The sequence below is a fragment of the Panicum hallii genome, chromosome 9, assembly GCF_002211085.1.
Source record: "Panicum hallii strain FIL2 chromosome 9, PHallii_v3.1, whole genome shotgun sequence".
NCBI lineage: Eukaryota > Viridiplantae > Streptophyta > Magnoliopsida > Poales > Poaceae > Panicum > Panicum hallii.
The window spans coordinates 17545063-17568592 of NC_038050.1; the positions used below are offsets into that span (position 1 = coordinate 17545063).

General features: G+C 42.9%; 1 long non-coding RNA gene across 2 annotated transcripts; it reads left to right on the plus strand.

Moving 5' to 3' along the window:
- Positions 1-21324: 21324 nt before the first annotated feature.
- LOC112873776 lies at positions 21325-23186 on the plus strand. 2 transcript variants are annotated; one of them, XR_003224820.1, is made up of 2 exons: positions 21325-21924; positions 22092-23186. It is a non-coding gene; the product is annotated as an uncharacterized LOC112873776 (long non-coding RNA). The 2 variants fall into 2 exon arrangements; XR_003224819.1 differs by having other exon boundaries at positions 21327-21851.
- The last annotated feature ends 344 nt before the right edge of the window (positions 23187-23530 follow it).

Consider the following 23530-nt stretch of genomic DNA (forward strand, 5'->3'; position numbering starts at 1 on the left):
AGTATTTAACCCAAAACATTGGGAAGCTGGATTCCAAGACAGTTAGTTGTCATTTTATTGGCTATCCAGATAAGTCAAAAGGTTATCGTTTCTATTGTCCTAACAGACATACGAAGTTTGTAGAAATGAGACACGCTATCCTTTTGGAGGACGAGATGGTTAGGGGGAGCATGGTAGCATGAGAAATTAGTCTTGAGGAGAACCGGGTACATGTAACTACTCGATGAATCAGGAACCATTTTTCTCGGTACCTGTTGCTGCTAGATACCCGTTGCTGCTGCACCGACAGTGCGGGACACTGTGGTGACAACACCTTTTGTTAGTTCTCATATGGCAACAATGAATGAAGATGAGAAACCTGTTGTTCAGGATCTTGTAGAACCCATTGTCGCACATGAGGAAGAGCAATAACAACCCCATTTGGAAGAAGTGTCAATTAATGAGGCCTCTAGAATGTCTCAAAGAGTTAGAAAACCAGCTGTCTCTGAAGACTACGAAGTCTATGTTAGCGAAGAAATTCAAATGGAGGGTGATCCCACCTCGGTTGAAGAAGCCATGAGAAGCGCTCTCTCATCGAAATGGCTTGAAGCAATGCAAGATGAGATGAAATCAATAAGTACCAACAAAGTTTGGGAATTAGAAGAAATTCCTAAAGGAGCCAAGACAGTAGGCTATAAATGGGTCTACAAAACAAAATGGAACTTCAAAGGGAATGTGGAAAGATATAAAGCACGACTTTTGGCGAATGGCTTCACATAAAGAGAAGGAATAGATTATAATGAGACAGTCTCATGCAAGGATTCTTTTCAAATCATAATGGCATTAGTGGCACATTACAATTTAGAGTTACATCAGATGGATGTAAAGACGGCATTCCTCAACGGGGATTTGTACGAAAATGTTTACATGGCACAACCCAAAGGTTTTATCGTGGAAGGAAGGAACATATGGGATGCCGCCTGAAGAAATCCATTTATGGATTAAAACAAGCTTTAAACAGTGGTATTTAAAGTTTGATGAAACAATAAGTAAGTATGGATTTAAAGAGAATGAGAGGACAATTGCGTTTATGCAAAGTTCAAGAATGGAAAATTCATTTTTCTAATTCTGTATGTGAATGACATCTTACTCAATGATGTTAATCTGCTATTGGAGACCAAGAAGTTCTTATCCAATTTTGATATGAAAGATCTGGGTGAAGGTTCATTCATTTTAGGAATTGAAATTCATTGAGATAGAAGAAAGGGGGTTTTAGGATTATCGCAAAATGCATACTTAGAAAAGATTCTAAAGAAATATAGTATGCATGCTCATATAGTCAAGGGCGATAGTTTTGGGAAAATTCCAAAGTCCCAGGAACTAATATGAGATCGATCAAATGAAAGCGGTTCAATATGCTTCAGTTGTCGGAAGCTTACAGTATGCTCAAGTAGGTACACACCCTGACTTAGCCTTTGTTACTGGGATACTTGGTAGATATCATGATAATGCAGGAATAGAGCACTGGGGAACGGTAAAGAATGCTTTGCGTTATGTGCAAGGCACAAAAGACCTCATGCTAACGTACAAAAGATATGATTCCCTAGAGATAGAAGGGTATTCTGAAAGGACCTTGATATCGCATAGAGGGAGGGGGGCGGGGGGTAAATAGCGATTCCTACAAAATTTAAAATAACTTGCAGTAGAATTAGTCTACCAGAAATTTCTATTGAAAATCACCGGTGATTACCGGAAATTTCTATCGGAAATTTTAGACAACCTCTAGAACAAATTTAGATCTAGGTACGCCTATATATGCACTTCTAGTCAAATCTATTAGTTGCAAGATGGTACTTGAGATTGTAGAAGCTTTCCAACCAACCACTTGCAACCAAAAGCTCACAAGAAGATAGATCGGGAAAGCATGCATAAAATGGAGCAAGAACTCAAGAACAAGCAAACCAAGAACAGAGACACAATGATTTGTTTACCAAAGTTCGGATCCCTCCGTTGAGGGTTTCTATGTCTCCGTTGGGTGCATCCAAGGAAGTCGGGTCGCTCTCAACCCTTTCCCCGCTTCACTTCGTAATTTCTTCCCTTACGGAGGCGAAATCGAAGCCTTCATAAACTTCTCGCGGCACACCACAAGATTTGGGTGCTCACTAGGCAACTCCTTGCCGTCTAAGGGATTGAATCCCTAAGAGTAACAAATGCTTCGATGATTTCTTGCTATGAACTCGGGTGCTCAAGAATGGATTTGCTCACTTTCATTCAATCTTCCTTCCCAATCTTTCTCTCAACCCCAACTCACTTCTCTTCTCAAATCTCTTGCAAATCTAGAGTGGAGAGAGGTTCTTAGGGCTGTGGATATGTGTTGTTCGTGGATGAATTCACCAGCTCCAACTGAAAGCACTGTGGGGTTATTTATAGAAGACCCCCAAAAGCTAGCCGTTGTGTCCAAAGTTAGCTTAGGTCTGGAAATTTCCATCGCACGGGTCAGAAATATCCGCCCCGAGTCGGAAATTTCCGCCCATACACCGCAAATTTCCACCCACACTGTAAAATTCCGACAGCCTCGGAAATTCCAGACAATGCACAACTAAAACGTCCATAACTTTTTACTCCGACTCCGAATTCGATGATCTTGGACTTTATGGAAGGCTTATTCAGAGGACTATCCATTCCAACTATAAACGATGTCCAAGACCACCCGGTGCAAGTGTTGTGACAAGTGTTTCTCTCATGTTAGCACTTGAAAGATTAGGTTTGAGCACCGAGACATAAGCAAAGCTATTAACATCGCATCCCTCTTGATAGTATGGCATTACCTATACTCAAGAATAAATAATGGACACAATATCATCCTCATGTGCTTGAATACCTTCACCTTGCCGCTTTTCTTCAATATCACACTTTGAGGGTTTGCAAACATTTCCTTTGTCTCTTTCTTGAGCATTATCCTTCTTGAGCTAGTGCCTTGAGGTTCCTCTTCTTATATGATCAAGAATCAACTTGACATCCTCAAGACACCTAAATCAATATGATTCAATAATGATTGATGCTTAGCAACTTGTGACTATCCATAGCCTTGATTGGTCTATATAGCACTAACTTGCTTCTTCACCCTAGCGTGGGTTCATCGGTGCCAAGCTCTTTGCTTGCCCTTCTCCCCCGCTTAGTACCTCGTAGCCAAGTTCTTACTAACCCTTAAGCATCATGTCATCTTAAATCACACATAGCCTTGCATCACAATATATACTCATTGAATTCCGTTTGTTCAATAAATTTATCCATTTACCAGCTTTGTGATCAACCAACCAAGAATCTTCACTTCTATTGAAACATTAAGCTCCTGATCACATTTCTTCCTTCTTGCTCAAAATTTCAGTGCATTATACTCATTGAATTCCATTTGTTCAACAAATTTATCCAAGTACCAACTTTGTGATCAAGCAACCAAAATTCTTCACTTCTATTGAATATTAAGCTCTTGATCACATTTCTTCCTTCTTGATCAATCTATCAATGTTTTATCAATCTTTACTCATTCATACAAACAAACCATCATTGAGACTAAATAAGAGCCCTTGGAACTTTGTCTCTTTTGCCTTTTCAATTCGTTTACCCTTTCTTCAATTTTGAGATATTATAATTTTGGTATGCTCGTATTTCCAATGTGATCGATCCAAAGCTCATCAAATTCATTAGTTCTTTAATTTTGTTGTTATTCAACCACCAAAACCCACAATGAGGCCTAGATGCACTTTCGTATTCAGATTTAGATTTCGCGGGAGATGTAGATGATAGAAAGTTTACATCAGGTTATGTATTCACTCTCGCAAGAGGAGCCATATCGTGGAAAAGCTCAAACCATCACAACATCGTCCACGACAGCATTCAAAGGCCACTCAAGATATACTGCGATAATGAGCCAACAATATTTTATGCTCACAACGACAAGTCAAGTGGTGCTGCCAAACATATTGATATAAAGTTTTATGTTGTGAAAGAGAAGATCCAGGATCATACCATTAGTCTCGAGCATGTAAGAAGAAAGGAAATGCTTGCGGATCCGATTACGAAAGGCTTTCCGCCCAATGTGTTTAGAGAACACTTAGCTGGCATGGGTTTACGAGAAAGCCTATAATTCCTGGATCATAAATGGGCCTAGTGTTTATTTGAGATGGATAGGTGTACTATTGTCATTGTGTCTAATGGTACGGAAGTAACTGTCATGATGGAACGTGCTCTTTATATTGATTCATTGAGAAATACATATGAAGAACAAGAAGTAAGAAAGGCGGAGATCAAAGGGGAGAATGTTAGTTATGATCTCCTATCGGTTAGGGAGATTGATTCCCTCTCCACCCGTTTTGCGCCCTGATCGGGGCCGCGCCACTCTTCATGGCTGCGGGCCCCTCTCGTGCAATGCAATATAAAGCAAAGGGGAGCCGTCGAGGCATGCTATCCAAAGATCATCGTGCCACAGTGCTCCCCACAAAAACCCTAGCTCCACCCGATCTGGAGAGGCGCTGAAGATAGGGGATTCACCCGCAGTGCCATCACCAACATCGCTGCTGTCGCCACTGCTACATCTACTCTGATTCGCCGGCCACCGCGTCGCCACCTCATCAACAGTACCACCACCGCCATGGCTGGCTCCTCCACCAAGACTGATGGTTGTTCACTCCCCTCTTCCCCTCTAGTTCATGTTCTCCAAATGCAAACCTAGTTTTTCATTTAAAGTTAATGATGTAAACCCACCGATCTACTCCTAAAGATCCAACAAGTCCTATCAATTAGAGCCTCTAGCCACCATTGTCACATCATCGGAGCCCGGGCGGGCGCCTAGGCCCTGGGTCCGCCCCACCAGTATTTCTACTATGTTTGTTAGTGTGACGAACGTATGTATATATATCATGGCACAAGAATGAATTTCTCAACTCCTCAAAACTACTATTTGGCATGCATATGTATGGTTCTCTATTTCAAGCTGTATACTAGCCAAGAAGTATCTCTCAACGATTATAAATCAAGACCTCAACCAATTCCCTCCTAATTGAGGATAAAAATAATATACTCCCTCTGCTCCAAAATATAATACATTTAAGTTTGGTTCTAAGTCAAACTTCTCCAACTTTGATACATCAACATGCATCTACAACATCGAATTAGTTAAAATAAATCCACCATGAAATATATATGTTTTGATATATATAGTGCATTTATTTGCTATTATAGGTGGTAGCATATTTTTTCTATAAAGTTAATCGAAATTAGAAAACTTTTAACTTAGAAAAAACTAAAAGGTTTTGCATCTCCGAAGGGATTCAGTACATAGGAGCAACAACATTAGTTCATAACAACACAAGCTAGCACATTAGTATAGAAAGCATTTGTGCTGGCACCTCAAATTTTTTGCTGCGGTCGCCAACTCGCCATTGCCGTCCGTCAGCACAAATGCCCCATATTTGTGCTGGCGATCGACATAAGTGACCGCCAGCACAAATCGATTTCCACCGGCGGTTGGCTTAAGCGACCGCCAGCACAAATACGGGGCATTTGTGCTGACGGGTGCTTACGTCGACCGTCAGCTCAAACCATTTTTTTCTTAAGAAAAAATAAAATAATTCTTTCATATGAAGTCAGATAAAATAAATTTTATATGAAAATTATAGAGCTCGACGAGATCAAAAAATTTGTAGTTGACAATATTTTGTGCAAGACCGTTTACTATGCCAAATATTCATTACCATTTCTGAAATCAAAATGTAAACCTTATATCCAAATTATAGACAATATAAGATGAAAACAAACCTTATATTAAAGTTAAAGAGTTTTGTCGGTGTTTTACCACCAAGCCCACCGAAGGATACCCCCGAAGTGGTAGGTTATAGGTGAGGTGTCACCGAGATCAGGAACTCAAAGGTGCAAGAAACATAAAGATTTGGATAGGTTCGGGCGGCGAGGTGTGTAATACCCTACGTCTTGTGCGGTGGTTTGTATTGTCTTAGATGATTGTGTGTTGGAGGGGGTATCTGCCCGCCTTTATATAGTCTTGGGGGACAGGGTTACAAAGATCCTATCTAGATACGAGGTTAGGAGTCCTACCCGAGTACTATTTGGGTAGTTTTCTTCTGTTCCGATTAGTCCTACTCATGTTCGAGTAGCTTATAACATATATAAGGTATGAGATATGCCCCATCCCTTCTCCTAGAGTATTCTATGCCATGTGCGTAGTCCCGTGGCCCCAGATCTAACAAGCCCCCGAGCTCTTCGTAGCCGAGTACTGCAGGCTTTCGAGTACTTCTGAAGGCGTCTTCGAGTTCTTCTAAAATTCCATCTTGAAGGTGTCTTTCGAATACTTTCTTAGCTACCTCGAGGCTATGAAGTGCTCATGCCCTGAGTAGTCTGAAGTCTTCTTTTATATGGGGTGCGATGAAAATCGCACTCCAAATGGAGTAGCCCCCAAGCTTTAGGTTGAATGGAAGAATCAAGCTAAGGGTCGTCTTGGACCTTCTGGTCTTTATGTTCCAAAATTTGAAAAATAAGCCATTGATGATGGGTGTCCCGCAACCCCCGAGTCTTGAATCCAAATCCAAAGTTTTGGAAAAAAGGATCCAAAAGGTCGTGGCATGGGTTGTAAAATAAGTTAAGAGTTTGATTTGATGGTTAAGATAGGCAAATTGGCTTGAAAATTCGAAAACCTCTTTTTTCGGGATGACGTCCCAGAAAAATGGTTAAACAAATAACTTCCCCAAAGAAATTCTAACTTACCGTTCAAAACAAATCTTATCCCGGGACATACTCTTCTCGCGCATAACCCCTCGAGCATGGTAGCCAGACGAGTCGCACGAGATACGCCGTGTTGTTTCCTACACCAGCCCCGAGCATGGGAGCCAGACAAGCCGCCAAAAACACGCTGAGTGCCTAGTTGCGCCCAGCCCCCAAGCACCAGAGCTAGACGAGCCGCCGAAAGCATAATGAGTGCCTTGTTGTGCCCAGCCACCGAGCATGGAAGCTAGACGAGCCGCCGAAGGTACGCCGAGTGGTCAGCGGCACCAACCCCCGAGCCTGGGGGTTGGCCAAGTCACCGCTGAATCTTGAACTGTAAAAGGATATGGCAAACATTATGTAGTAAAGGTGCCGAACTCGTATATTTGAAGGATGCAAGGTGCATGTGTGTGTAAATCCCCTTTCCTTTAGCAAAACGCTGAGTAGGACTTTATGCGGCCCTTGCCTTTAGTCGCTAAGCACCTAGCCCTGCTAACCACCACTCACGGAGAGGACGGCTTGCCACGCCTACAATGCTTGGGCGGACTGAGGCTTACATGTAGGTAGCGCGTAGGATGAGTTGAGGTTTCACAATTTGGGACTTGAACCGCACAAGTTAACTCAGGAGTTCCTAGAGGAACATGGGGTCAAGCAAGGACTCGGAAGTCAGGGCCGTTGACCCTCTCGGATGGCTTTGTAGTGTGCCATGGTGAAAAAGTAGATTGCGCATAGAGCGCACCCAAAAGGGGGCAATCGACTGCCTCTGTAGTGGGTGGACCAACTAGGCAGTCAGGAGCATGGTCAACATGGTTGGAAGTAGTTGCAGAGACTAAAGGATATAGTCACAGAGACTTGGGAGTGTTTCGTTGATAAGTATTTATCCAAAATTGACTTAGCTTGATTCATGGGCGATTGCCGACGAAACCGTAGCGCTCGTCGATGGAGCCGCGACAGTTTGTTGATGAAGCCTGACTAGTTATTGATGGTGTGAGACCCGCTCCAGACTAGTTTTCTAGTCGAGACGAGTAGTCGAAGTAGTTGTCGGTGGGTCACCGAGCGTCCTCGCGAAGTCGAAGTAGTAGCAGCATGTCGATGTTGAGGCGCGAGCTGAGGTTGCAGGCCGAGTTGAAATAGATCATAAAAGTTCTTTTCCAATGCGGATAGGCACTTGGACTGTAGCGCCTCCAGATAAATTGTGACTGTGATGTGAAGTCGGAACGGAGACTCGAGTTCGGAACCATCACGAGTAGGAGCTGAGTTGGACCTGGATTCGCTCTTGTGATTTCCAACTAGATCGGAAATTTGGATTTCACTGAGATCGTCGGCGAGTTCGTCGATGTCGCGGCTAGATGTAGGCGTTGATGCCTCTGACTCCCCAGGGTTTGGCGAGGTGGCTGTCAAAGCCACTAGAGCCATTGGCGATGCCGACCCAAAAACTGAAGATGAAAGCCGCGCCTTCTTCCAGAGCGACGGTGATGTTGAACGATGCCATTGAGCTCACCGATGGATCTTCGATGAGCACCCTACCTAGCGCGCCAGTTGTCAGTGTTTTACCACCAAACCCACTGAAGGATACCCTCAAGGTGGTAGGTTGTAGGTGAGGTGTCACCGAGATCAGGAACTCGAAGGTGCAAGGAACACAAAGATTTAGACAAGTTCAGGCCGCGAGGTGCGTAATACCCTACGTTCTATGTGGTGGTTTATATTACCATAGATGATTGTATGTTGGAGGGGCTCCTTGCCCGCCTTATATAGTCTGGGGGGACATGGTCACAGAGATCCTAGCCAGATACGAGCTTAGAAGTTCTACCCATATACTATTTGGGTAGTTTCCTTCTATTCTGACTAGTCGTACTCGTATCCGAGTAGCTTGCAATAGATATAAGGTATGGGACATGCCACATCCCTTATCTTAGAGTATTCTATGCCATGTGCGCAGCCTCATGGCTCCGGGTCTGTCAAGTTCGACGAGATCTAAAATCTAATTTTAAAAATAAAAATTTGAATTCTTGAATTTTTTAAACAACCTTGGATGAAGATGAACTTTATACCAAAGTTGTAGTGCTTGGCAAAACCTAAAACTTTGTAGTTGATAACTTTTTAATTTAGCATCATTTAGAGTGTCAAAGATATAATATAAGATTCAAAAAGTGATATAAAAAAGAATAATATATCTTGAAAATACAAGAAGTAATGGGTACATGAGACGACAAGGAAGGAATGTGGAAAGGAAGATGTCTCGGGTTGGAAGCATGTACACCGCATATACTCGGAAAAATATTAAAAAAATATGAAACTTGTGTCAAAGGATAGGTAGTTAGGTGCAGATTAGAATGTGTAATTTTTCATTTTATTTTTATATTTTAAAATTTTAAAATGATTAGAATTGATTTGTACTGGTGGACACTTAAGACGAGCGCCGGCACAAATGCATTTGTGTCCGCGGTCGTGCACCCGCCGGCATAATGCATTTGTGCCCGCGGTGGTGCACACCCTCCAGCACAAATGTTGATTTGTGCTGGCACAAGATTGTTGGTGGGTATCAAAACCGCTAACACAAATACATTTTGACCATCATTACGAATACTTTTTGTAGTAATGGTACACACATAAAAGATGTCTTCGTTGTATCCCAAGCCGTTGTAAATCAAGCCTCAATACTCATTAGATCATCAACACTATGTTACTACTACGACCGCCGGCACAAACGTTGATTTGTGCTGGTACAAAACTTCTGGCGGGTGTCAGAACTGTTAGCACGAATACATTTTAACCGTCGGTACAAATATGTTTTTAGTAGCGGCACACATAAAAGATGTCTTCGTTGTACCCCAAGCTGTTGTAAACCAAGCCTCGATACTTATTAGGTGATCAAAACTACGTTACTACTACTACTACTTCTCCGCTCCTTGATCGACTTTTAACAGCTAGAGGCGGCGTCTCGACCATACTATATCTGAACAATGTTGGATCCGCGGACTTTTGGACACATACTCCATGGATTTTGCTGCTGTGTGCCTGTGTCTATTCCAAACTCCACTGAAGTGCTGCATATACTCGTTCCCTTGTCCGTCTCCTTGGCAAGTGGTGCACAAGGCGCAACCAATGCAGGCAGGGTATTATAGTAGTAGCGCACAACCAATTCAATTACTCCCTCCATTTCACTATATTATAGTAGTAGCATACCATGCCTATACGTGTAAATCAAGAAAATACTAGTTCCAATGAAAAAGACGACACAACTTGTCTTCTTTCAAAGAATTTGATTACCGGTTAAGACTTAGACCCTATTTGAATCCACCCAACTAAAATTTAGTCTCTCCATTTTAGTCCCTTTTAGTCCCTAGAGGGCCAAACACAGGGACTAAAGGTTTTAGGGCCCGTTTGGTTCTACTTTTCCTACTTGCTTTTGCTGTGGCAAAAGTCGAACGCCAACAAACGATCCGTCCATTAGTTGCCAAGGGGTGGCTAAAGAAGACTAAAAGCCCCACTTTTCCACCCTCTTGCCCCTCACCAATCCTATTAAATGCTAATTTTGTGCATCCAATAAGGGCAACATAGTTTTTCTATAGTTGCTTTAAGTGCCTCTAGTCCCTCCATCCAAACAGGATAAGAGTCCAGAGACTAAAGTTAAACTTTAGTCTAGGGACTAAAAGGATCCAAATGGATCCTTAGTCTTGATAGCACAGCACGGTGGTGAACTAGATTATATATTATTTCTAAAAATAAAAATACAACAGTAAAAGTACTTTTGGAAAACCAACAGTTAATCTTGAACAAATCAAAATATCAAAGACCATCATTGACACTTATGCCCAGGCTGCTGATGAAGAATCAACCATGCGTGTTAGTGTCATCGCGTTGTCCCGCAGCAGCATGGAAACTAAAGCCGGCCGATCGACCGGCCGGCCGCGTGCGCGTGCCTTGGAGCCGACCCAACAGAGCGCGCGGCGGCGTCGGCGCCCATACCGACACGGCAACAGAGACGCCTGAGCTAGCGGTCGCTACCGTCCCCGGACGCCGTGTCCCGCGCTTGCATTGTGGTGCACGCCGACCGTGCAGTGCGCCTGTCCGCCCGTCGACCACAGCGATTGCGATGCCGCGGCTACTCGGCCGCACAGGTGTCTTATTGAGCAATTCACCAGTACTGTAACGCACCTGTCTCTCTTTCATTTAATTTGTTATCTGTCAAATGGGAACAAGCGAGTTGCGTTGTTGGTGTTGTACTGGCATGCAGGGGGTGTTCAAATCGGTTCGGCGCAAACTGGTTGGAGGGAAATTATGTACAGATATATAGCAAAAACTATAAATCTGAATTTTCAAAATGACATGCAATTTAAAACTACTCCCTCCATTTATTTTTAAAAGGTGTTGCCATCTGAGATATAGGCTGAAAAAACCGTACAATCGGATTCATATTTAAGTGCGCTTTTGAAAAGCCATAATCAACAATTTAAATATGATAAAAACAAAAGGAGATGTTAGCTAGTAATACTCTGATAAACCGTAGGACCACTGCTACAGAAAAGGTTTTGCTGACGGCTAAATTGGTTTGGTGCTGGCGGTTCAAGTGTCCGCTAGTAACTCTCTACCAGTACAAATGCCAATTTATTCTGGCAGTTCCCGACCGCCAGCATAGATGCACAGATGTATCTATGCTGGCGGCTGGGTATACTCGCCAGCAACAGATATTTAATCACACTGCAAAAGATCATATATATATATATAAATAAATTGATATACATACAAGCAGATCACACTATAAAATCTCAAAAACTTAGAAAGAAAAATATCTAAATATTTAAAGTGCAGGTGATTCAAATATTATATTCAATAAAATCCATACATATTACAATCTAATTTGTCCATCCAAGATCCCAATATTCAATTGCATGCATACATTACATGTTATTCACCAGCAAGAGATACAATTGAGTATAATTAACATCGCCAATCTTATACCCTAGCTTTTTATCAATATAAATCAAAGCATGGATAAGTGCATTTTCCTTTGCTACGCATCTATGAGGAAGTGTTTTGCCGTAGATGATGAATATTGGTTGCGCGGCAGGAGATGGGTAGATCGAACTAAAATAGAAGTCTATCACACGTCTTCCTTAGGACGGGTTGACCCAGACTCTACCAGCAATAACCCTACTTCTCCGAGTCTTGACATAAAATTTCTTGTAAACTGATCGCTAAGAAAGTCTTGCCAAAAATATTTTACAATATTAATGATGACAAATATTATGAATTGTTTTTTACCATCAAAGAAAGTAATATAATATTCCAAAAATCATAAATGCTCACGTACCATGTCATTTGCATTTTCGCGTGCAAGTCTCTCACAGAGCGCAACAACATCAGCTTCATTCCGTTGAAGCACTATGATTTCAAACCATGACAAGTCCGGAACTAGAAAACCATGCTGTCGTGACGCACTCACGTTGACGGGCGCTGTCGTCGTTTCTTTGGACCACCAGAACCAACCTAATAATGCAGCGTGCGTGTGCAGTAGTTTCGCCTTACGCGCGCAAAACATGTCACGAACATATAAGATAGTATGTGTTACGTGATCTTGCATTGTGTCCTCTGTCGTCAAGTGAGTCCTGACGGGGGAGCATCTTTTACCTCGCACCTGCTGGCACACGAGATCGGCGCTTTAATTCAATCGTGTTCATTTCCGTAGAGGAAATAACAATTAAGAAACAACAGGCATCATTCACGGGAGATCGACCACATTGTTTTCTTCCATATAGTATACATTGTATTGTACAGATCAAATCAAAATGTAAGACACCACATCTGCAATGACAGAGGCACCCACCACTACCGAGACGGCACCTTTGCCGAGAGCATTTCGTTGTGCACTCGGCGAATAATACCTTTGCCGAGTGCCGCACTCGGCAAAAAGAAACACTCGGCGAACAATAGATTTGCCGAGTATCAAGCGCTCGGCAAACAATAGCACTCGGAAAAATATGTTTTCCCTAGTGCCCTACACTCGGCAAAGCTCCGTCAGCTGTGAATGACAGCAAATGGCCGTTAGCTTTGCCGAGTGTCGGTATCGCGGACACTCGGCAAATGTGTGATTTGCCGAGCGCTTTTCCTGGGCACTCGGGAAAACATATTTATTTTTTCCTTTTCCATCCAAACTTTTTCTATTGTAATTTTAGATTACCTTGAACTACATATGCAAGTTTGGTACATTACTCGAATTGTTTGCTATTTAGTCAATTTATTTCATTTGATTGAATTTCTTGGAATAATTCAAATTTGAATTGCAAATCATTCAAAGAGTGGAAAAAAATAAATAAAAAAATGATATTCATATTATTGAGCCTACTTCGACACCTTATCCATCAACAGACAAGAATTTCAAACATCTCATGTTCACGAAGCATGACCACAAACTTGGGGTCCGGCTATTTTTAAATTGTATAAAAAGCAAATTTGGTCAGAAAATTATGAAACTTGCCCAGATGTCATGATATCATATGTGGAGGCTGTGATAAAAATTTGACAAAATTTCGTGAAAGTTGTAACATACGATGCTTACAAACCGAAATGTGTCCAAATAAATTTCATGATTTCATGTGAAGGCCAACTAGTGTTAAGCATCGTAGCTGACAAACTTTCACGAGACCTAGCCAAATTTTTATCACAACCTCCACATATGATATCATGACATCTTGGCAAGTTTCATAATTTTCTGACCAAATTTGCTTTTTATACAATTTAAAAACAACCGGACCCCAAGTTTATGGTGCACCTGCATGTGCTGCACAAGTTTTACAAGAGTTTAACGATGAAGTTAACAAGCAATGCAAAATAGTTTTACAAGAGTTCAACAGACAAATTCACAAAGTTCACAAATATTACATTACATTACATTACATTAGTTCTTGGCTCGAAGAGTAACAATATATTACATTACATCTCATATCAATTTTGTACAACAAGCTACGAGGCAAGTCGACCCAATCGAAAGACCACAAATACTGGAGTTTTTACTCCTGGTCTTGATGGGGTCGAGTATTATGGAAGAATTGAAGAAATATACGAACTTAGTTTTTATGGTTCCAAACCTCTTAATCCTGTCATATTCAAATGTCATTGGTTTGATCCTAAAGTAACGAGACGGACATATTCTAATCTTGGGCTAGTCGAAATTCGACAGGAATCCGTCTTACTAGGAGACGATGTCTATAATATGGCCCAACAGGCCATACAAGTTTATTATCTTCCATATGCATGCCAAACCAAAGAGCATCTTAAGGGTTGGTATGTTGTGCACAAGCTATCACCGCATGGTAAAATACCTGTCCCAAACGATGAAGATTATAACTTAGACCCTAACACATATGACGGAGAGTTCTTTCAAGAAGAGGGGTTAGAAGGACGATTTGAGATAGACTTAACCGAAGCGGACGGAATGGAAGTTGAAACGGTTGTTGATGAGGAGGAGGAGGATGAGGTGCAAAATGCGAAGGACTTACAACTGCTACAACAATTACATTTAGACAATGCCAGTGACGACATTGATTCTTCAAATAGTGTTGATTATGACATGGTTGATAGTGATGATGAGACTTATGATCCAGTTGCTCCCGATTATGAAGATTATTTTTAATCAATGTAATACTATATTATTATGTAATTATGTTTTATTTATTTTGCATTTCTTTCTAAGTACGTCTTGTTTATCTGTACATATTACTTTACTCTTCTTGAACAAAGATGGTGGGCAGTGGGATTAGGAGCGTTAGGTCGCGTTACCCGAGGGCTAGGTCCGCTGAAGCTGGATCGTCTAAGAGGAGGAGGGGGAGGAGGAGGGGATGACGCAGGTGCCCCTGCAGGAGGTCATGGAGGAGGAGGCGCAGGTGGCCTCGCAGGACGACATGGAGGAGGAGGCGCATGTGGCACAGGAGGAGGACGAGGAGGCGCAGGAGGAGGACGAGGCACAGCAGACCACCTCTGGTTCCGCGGCCTCTGGTTCGTCGAGCGTCTAATTGCGAGGTAATTAACTTTATATGTTTTTATTGCTTCTTCATGTTATATGTTCAAATTCGAAGTAGAAACTAATAAATTTTTTTAATCACTTGTGCAGGTCCCGCGAGTCTGCCTAACCGACCGATACCTCGTGAGAAATGACCGTTGATTCGACCCGAGGGGGAAAAGTAAGTAAATTTTTATGTTTTCATTGCTTCTTCATGTTATATGTTTAAATTCAAAGTAGAAACTAAAAGTGATGGCTAATTATTTGTGCAGGTCCTGGAGGATTGTGGAGAGTGCAGTGCTACTCACAGACGCTTCGTCAATGTCATCCTCAGTCTTCTATGCAAGGAACACTTCCCTAGCCTGGTTGAGTATGCTGGAGTGGTGGGGCCGGCCTATACGTTCGACCAATACGCCGCCGCCCCCGATATTGAAGATCAGGATGGCAGGGTATTCACCAATAAGGTGGAGCGAGTGAAGCAGGAGCTATGGGTAAGTACTAAATACATTGCATTCATTGCACATTCTTGAAATAATGAATGGTATACATCGTGTTTGCATGCAGGATTTCTTCAGATGCCAAGATGGGTTTGAGGCCAAGGCTGATGTGATGGCTACCAGATGCTGTAAGAAACTAGTCGTGGACATGCACTATAAGGCGCGTCTCCAAGCCATTATAAGTTTCCACGCCACCATCCTTGGAGAGAAGGTCACCAAAATGGACGCAAGAACCATGTCGTTGACTGAGGAGCAGTACTTGCAGGTAAATATAGAATATTAATGTTTATTCTTTTTACATTAAGTATTCATTCCTTTTTACATTAAGTATGATTAATTTCATCTTCTAATATGTCATGTACTTATTGTCCTATAGATGATTCCTTATTGGTGTGTTGCACATGCCGAGTGCTGGCAACAGATGGTGCAAAAGTGGTGCTCCAACGAGTGGGAGGAGTCGCACAACGCTTGCCGAGAGCGGCGTTTGATGATATCTGGTGTACCACACCATCAAGGTAGCCGCAGCCTCAGCGGATACGCATAAGCATAGGTACACAAATTTATTTATTTAATCCAACACTTAATTATGCATGATTTCTAATTATCTTGCTAGTTTTCTCGTAGTTGTCGTCACATGGTGGTCAGCCTTGCTCCCTCTTCAAGGCATTTGCTATGGCCCAAAAGGGCAAGGCAATGTCTGATGTCAACTACAACCCGGAGGACGGGTCCGAGGCATACAGCAACGTGATCGCCCACAGCCGCCTCAGTGAGTACACATCGATGGCAAGGGAGGTCCATGGTCCAGATTATGATCCGACCACCGAGGACCTTGACGGTGAAGTCGTCATGAGGGTCGGAGGAGGTAAGAAGCATGGGCGGTACTGGATTGCCGACGGCGTAATCGACTCGTCCTCTACTCCTACTCTATCTCAGATTAGAGCAAGGAGCACCAGCGCGAGCCCAGCCATACGACCTCGGTAGGACACTTCACAGTACCGGATATAGGCACTCCAGGTTATTCTTTCTTTATATGTCATTTATTGATTATTATAGATCTTTTCTTTGCATTATTGTAACATTGGGGTGAAAATTTTGCAGGACCAGCTAGAAGAAGAGAGGAGGCTACGTGTGGACTTGGAGGCGAGGATGAGGGCCGAGCGTGAGGCCGAGCGGCTGAGGATGAGGGAGATTCTTGCTTACATGGAAAGCTTTGGTGCCGCAACGGGTGTTGCTCCGCCAGCTTTGTTGTTTTCTCCACCTCAACCTCCACCTCCACCTCCTGATCTGTTTTCTACTCCTGTGAGTATGGATAAGTTTTAGTCATGTATGATCGTCATTTTCTTGTGCAGAATCAATCGGTGGCCTCAAATGATCTTCATGTTTCTCCAAATCAGTCTAATTAGCCAACTTGGTGATGGTTCTCGAAATCAGTCAAATGATCCTTTGTTGTGAACTTATTGTAATCAGTGGTTTTGAGAACTGCTTGTGAACTTTATGAATTTGTCCGTTGAACTCTTGTAAAACTATTTTGCATCGTTAAACTCTTGTAAAATTTATGGTCGATTAGCTTGTTTGATGCATCTGTGTAGCTATTATAAACTTGTAAAACTATTGTGTGAGGCTTCCCAACCGGGGAGAGAGAGAAAACAGGCGTTTCCAAAAAAAAATTTATACTTTTGCCGAGTGCCTCTCACGCGGCACTCGGCAAATAAATCTCTTTGTCAAGTTTCAATCCACCAGCACTCCGCAAAGAGCATACGTTTTGCCGAGTGTCACTAGACCAGCACTCGGCAAAGAGCATATGCTTTGCCGAGTGTCAGTACACCAGCGCTCGGCAAAGAGCATAAACTTTGCCGAATGCTGACCTGAGACACCCGGCAAAGAACATACACTTTGCCGAGTGCTTCTCTCAGGCACTCGGCAAACGTCCATCACCGTTTCTTCCGCCGTCACCGTTTCTTCCGCCGTCACGTCCATTTTTTTGCCGAGAGCAGGATTAGGCACTCGGCAAAATCTTTGCTGAGTGCCCGACAAAAAACACTCGGCAAAGAGGCCTTTGCCGACCCTTTCTTTGCCGTTTCCTCTTTGCCGAGTGCGACACTGAGCAAATCCTTTGCCGAGTGTCTGATCCTGACGTAGTGCACTACGCCTACCTGCCACCGACCAACCTCGACACAAGCAACTATACATAACAACTCCGCTCAAAAAGAAAAAAAAAAGGAAGAAGAAGCAACTATGACAACAAAATAGTTCATCTCTCGCAGCTAGTATGTAAAAAAGCACCCACATTACCATGAAGCCTGTCCTGGAGGGGTAATAACCTTTTTTGAAACAAAAGAGTGGTTTATATGGTTTGGCGAACGCACTCTGGAGCATGCACATGCATGCTCGCAATTCTCTGCTCGCTCTTGGCTGTCTCGTTGTCTGATCCAGAGCCATGCCTCGGCTTCATGCCAACGAGACGCACGCGGGTGGTGGCCGCGAGAGACTAACATTAGTTTTACTCGGCTTCGCATTGTTTGGCAAATCAGCATGGAACGTGATGCACATTATTTGCGCGCTTTTCGACAAGATCAACGTGATTGCAGATACAGCGGCAATGATCAGATATTCGTCAACTAACCAAAGCCCAAGCAAGATTCGGTTTTCACCTTCTACGTACGGATGCTAGCTTGGGTGAAAATTTGTCCCCACTAGCAATTCGAATTGTTTCTTTTGATGGGTTCATATATGTCCATGTGTAGTGTCATGAGAAATATTCAAAATAAACTAGAAGCCAATGAAACATTTTTTTTTGTTGTTGTTGTTTTCGCCTGCTCCTGCAAGCCAGAGCCTACCAAAGGGGGTCACATGTGTGATCGTGCCACAGGAACACAATGTAGTATGCATATCGATCGTACTTTTGTACTAGAAGCTAAGAACACAATGCAATGTAGCGTGCAGGAGATGCGTGAGCCACAAGTTCAGTGCACACAAAATCCACAGCAACCTAATGGCCATGACCCACTGTATAATTTTTCTTAGTGCAACAATAGGATTTGTTTGGAAGAGCTTATCCTAGTTTTAGGTTCACCTATTTTTCGCAAGATACTTTAACGTGAATATATTTCTTTAGAATAAAGCTAAACATGAGATACTATAGTGTGAAGATGTTTTTCAAGGTGAAGCTCTAATAAAGAAGTTATTTTTTTACGATTTTGGCTTCATCAGTGAAGCTATCAGTGAAGCTGAGGGTCCATTTGGAAGGGCTCTCACAATGGCTCCACCAGCAGCTCCTGCGGGAGCCCTCCCAAACACCCGCTCCACCGGAGCGCTTCTGCTGGAGAGGATGGTAGAGCTGGGGCCGTTTTCCGCGGCAAGCGGGCAGAGCCTAAAAAACCAGCTCCGTCTACTCGGCTCCGCCCTCAAGCCCTTCCAAAGAGGCTCTAAGTTGTTTTGGAAGAAACCCTCGAAGCAGCGGACGCCATGCTTTATCATTCGGAGCATCTTTCCCTCGCACTGGACACGTGAGATGCTGTTGTGCGAGTTCATCGTTTCCCGTAGAGACAAACTACCCTTTGTACGATGTACTAGTTTTCAAACAAATGCAAACACCACACCTGTTGTAAGCCTGTAACGTCACACACTACACTGCACCCCACTAACCACCCCACCTTGGCGCAATGCAAGCAACTTGAGGTGTGATTGGTTCCCAGCGTACCGCCCAACCTGGCCCGTATATGCAACATTGGTACGATTGGTTAGCTGAACTAGCTTCTGAGCCTAGTCCGCGCGGTGCAAACAGTCTCTCCCAGCCAGGCTCGCTAGATGCAGGAAATTCGAGCGTATCTCCGCGGCCAGGCTCGCGCGGTGCATGCGTGAGCCCATGGGTATGCATGCAGTGAGAGCAAAAGTAAATTGGATGAGCGTTGAGCATGCAACCAAACAGAGTCTCTGACGAACCTGGCTCGATACAAACAAGAACCAAATAAGAGGCTGTCGCATGCGGTGAGCCAGGCCCGCGAGAGCCTGTACCTGACATGCGAGCCAGGCTCGGCTGGTTCACGAACCAATCACGCCCTTGGGGAACTAGGCACATCTGTAATTCGTCTCCTTAAAAGGTATACCAGCTTACACACTGGATGACTTATCATAAGAGAAAACCTTCAAGAAACTACCCTCTCCACTCCATTCCTTACAAAATTTAGAAAAAGAAAGACTATTCTTGTTCCAAAAAAAATAGACCCACGCAACCAAAAAAATATTCTGAAGGTCTACAGGAAGATAAAAAAATACGGAATTGTATCAAGAACTATATACAAACTCGTAGACCGTCTGAAAAAGAATATTTATTATTTGAGGAGGGAGACGCTTCCCCTGCATTCCACTAAGAAGGAGTCTGGACACTTACCCTGGTCCACACGCAATACTTTTTTATGCCAGCAGTGCCCGAGTCCACATGAGCCAGCGAAGGTATTTTCTTTAAAACAAGCCCCGTTAATCCGCTCCCACGGGAGTCGAATTTGGGCCTACTAGATACCACTCAGGGGCTGTAACCGCTAGGCTAGAGATCGTTTTGCACTATTCAGGTTCTGTCAAGTATGTTTTGGTTCAATTTTAAATTTGAGTGCCTTGGAAAAGCAATACCATGTAGCCTTGATCGTAGTTAGCAGCGGTATTTTATTTTTCAAATAATATAGTACATACACAAACATTCAAATGCACACTCGCCCATATAAATAGTATACACATTCTACCCCTATATGTATGAATGCCTAGGGTATATTTAACTGCAAATCTCTTGATATTAACAAAATCACCACATGCACCTCTTTATTGACGGACACATTACCTACCACTAAAGTAAACAACAAAATTAATGTGACACATAAAGTGTTATACCTAGATTTGATCCCTGATGGGTAGAGAGCCAATCAGATCTGCTAACTATTCAATGCAAGCTATATTGCTTGGTCCTCATATGTTATTAGTATTGTTCTGATGAAAGTGGGTTCACTAAGGCAACTACCTACTGTGACTATTAAGGTTTCAATAACTTTTTGTTTCTAAAAACTAAAAATCTAAATAACAAAGCGAAAGTACAAATGCAAACTAAATTTAGCCAAAATATTTCTGTTAGGTTTTCAAATGAAAATTTGAATTGACCGGTTATTCTCGAACTTTTTCAGAGAAACTCAATTATAGAAAGGGGAACATTAAAAGAACAAATCATAACAATTTCGCAGGCTATGATAGTAATAAGTTCAACAGCAGCTGACTAACTACATTAATATTGCACTATTCTGTTGCATGTCTTTAGTTGCGCTTTGGGCCAGATAGGCCCTCTACACTTAGCCTGCTAGAAGCAGGTAATGACATGGGATGCCCTATATATGCTAGGCGCACCGCATTGCTCAATGATGGGGATGCGCATTTCGACTATATAGAGATCCACCATGCCTTCCCCCAAAATGGCTTCATCGGTGAAGGCAAATAAAGCTGGTGAAGTAAAAATGATTGATTTCACTCGAATTCTAGTTCATTTTTACCTTGATTTGCGAGACAACATCACACTACAATGACTTGATTTACTCAAAACAAGTGAAACCAAAACCGTTAAAAATCCTCCAAAAAGTATCATCAACATAGCAGAATTTTTGGATCTTGGGTCGGTGAAGACGAAGGAATGTTAATAGGCATATATATGATGTGCTTTGCTAGTGGCAATTTACTTTCCTTTGTTAATCATGCAGTCTGGATCTTTTTTTATTTTTTGAAACATTCAGTCTGCACTATGCCAAAATAGCACAAACGAGACACCTTAATTAGTGACTCGAAATTAAAATGCGTCACTAATTTAATATTAGTGACGTGGGTAAACAAAACATGTCACTGGTTAAGTGCCGCTGGTGGTTTGAAAACAAAACGCATCACTAATGATAACTTATCATAGAGTCATCATAACTAAACGCGTCGCTGATAACAGGAGCCGTTAAGAGAGACTTGTTGGCACAAAACGCGTCACTCCTAGAAGATGTCGGACCCAAAAAAAAATTATCAAACACGGTAAGTTGAGGAGTCAAGTCCGGACCGCTGCTGGTCCGCGTCAACCGTTCCCATCCTCTCTCTCTTGCCTCCTTTCCCCATGGCCCATGGCATCTCGCCCCGCCACCCACCGGTCCATCCTTCGCCCGCCACCGCCATCTCTCATCTCCTCTTCCTCCGCCCGCCACCACCATCTCTCATCTCCTCTTCCTCTTCCCTCACCGCTCCTCTTCCGCCACCATCCTCTCTTTGTCCTCCAGATCTGGCTGGAGCTGCCGCCTCCCTTGTGGCAAGGGCAATCAGCACAAGCAAGAGTGGCTCCAGGAGGCGCAGGCGGGGGTCTCTACCGGCAGCTGCATGAGTGCCCCCGGCCCATTTCGGTGACGGCGCACACCCTACCAGTGACGGTGCGTGGGCCCCCATACATCTGGCGGCGGTGAGCAAACTCCCCCTCCCCGCGGTGACCTCTTGCGCGTCATCCCTTCCTTGTCCTCCTCCAGCGCAGGAGGCGACGGTGATGCCGGGTGCAGCGCTGCAGCCCCAACACACCCGCCGTCCCCACCCACAGCATCATCCTTGTGGGTCCTCCTTTCCTTCTCATCCTTTCCTTCTCAACTTCTCCTTGCGCTGTTTACATGATTTCTTTGTCAGGTTTGATTACTTGGTCTATGTCCTTCTCGATGATTCAGTTGTTGATAGACCTCTAGATCTACTAGTCTCTCACGCAGGATATATTGACTAGGACCCTGCACTAGCTCGCTGGGTTGTTTTTTCTTTTGCAAGTTTTAATTTTTTGTTCATGATTCTGATGTTTGCAGCATAAAGCCCCTTGATAGGGTGCTTGCAGAGGTGAAAGGTTGGAGAGCCTAGTGGACTGTGAATCTAAGTGCTGCTTTACAGGTAGAGAAACTTTTGCTATTTCAGCTACTTGCCATGTTTGCACTGAACTTTTCATTATCCATTGTTTCAGCTAGTCATAACTCTACTTGAGAGAGTGGAGTTCCAGGAATTCTGTATAGGATTTAAGAGTCATGAGCTATATATCTAATACTCTGGTTTGTATGCATGATGCTGGATTTCTTATTTTTTTCACAATAATCCTATATTTAGTCTATTGAATAGAATATTGCTATGCTTGATTGCTCCTTATACAGATTCATAAGGACTGCTATGTTGTCTGTGTTCTCCATCTCAGTTTGCAGCTTGTAGCTTTGTGAGTGTGAGGTAGGCCACATGTTTGTGATGGTCAAATTACTTTGTAGAATCTGTTCAAGCTATTATCATTTAATGAAAAGTCTTATGGCTAGTAAACCTTACATGTTGGTAGTGGATTCTGACTACCCTTCAAGGTACGTTTTTAATATTCCAAAATTGATTGATCTATCGGTTCCTATTATCGTTTGTGGCTGAAATGTTCTTTTGGGCTAGTTCCTTTCATGTTCCTTCAGCATGTCTCTCAAGTGTTAGCACTTCATTTAAATTCATTTTCGAAAATTAAAATTATCTCGTATAGATGCCAGATGCTCCTTATTTTTATTATTCAATAGATTCAGTGATAAGACTGAGTGCTTCTTGTGCAGATCAATTATGATTTACATGGAAGTCTAAAGTGCTGCATCTGCGCTGACCTACATTGTAAGGCAATCTGACCTAGAACTGAATGAAGCTCACAACACAGGCTTTCAGTGTCCAATCGCTAGCCATGGTCCTATCACGTGAGAAGATGCTGGCCCATGACCTCACTCTTATTTTGCATCTGTATTTAATTGAACATTTTGCTGAGGGAATTCTGAACATTTGCTTGACTAGCATTCGATTCCGTGCTAAATTACTCAGTCATTTTGGCATGTGTGTATGTATGAATAGAGGAGGAACTATATATTACGTGGCATTTCTGTTTCTTTTTTTGGTTATTTCTTCAACATCAAAGATGTGTGTTGAGGAGACATGTCATTGCTGATCAGAGTAATTAGTGACGTGTCGAGGAGACACGTCACTTATGTGGTTATCACTGACACGTTTTAATTAGCCGTGTCTCTGATGTTGATCATCAGAGACGCGCGAAACCGTCTCTGAAGTGGATATATCAGAGATGCGGATTTCCACGTCCATGATATGCTGTAATCACAGACGCGAACTTACAGACGCGTCATTTCCGTATCTCTAATGAGATTTTTGATGCATCTCTAATTAAGCGTCCTGACATAGTGCTGGACGTTGAAGCCTTTATTATGGCTACTCTCTCATTTCCAAAGTA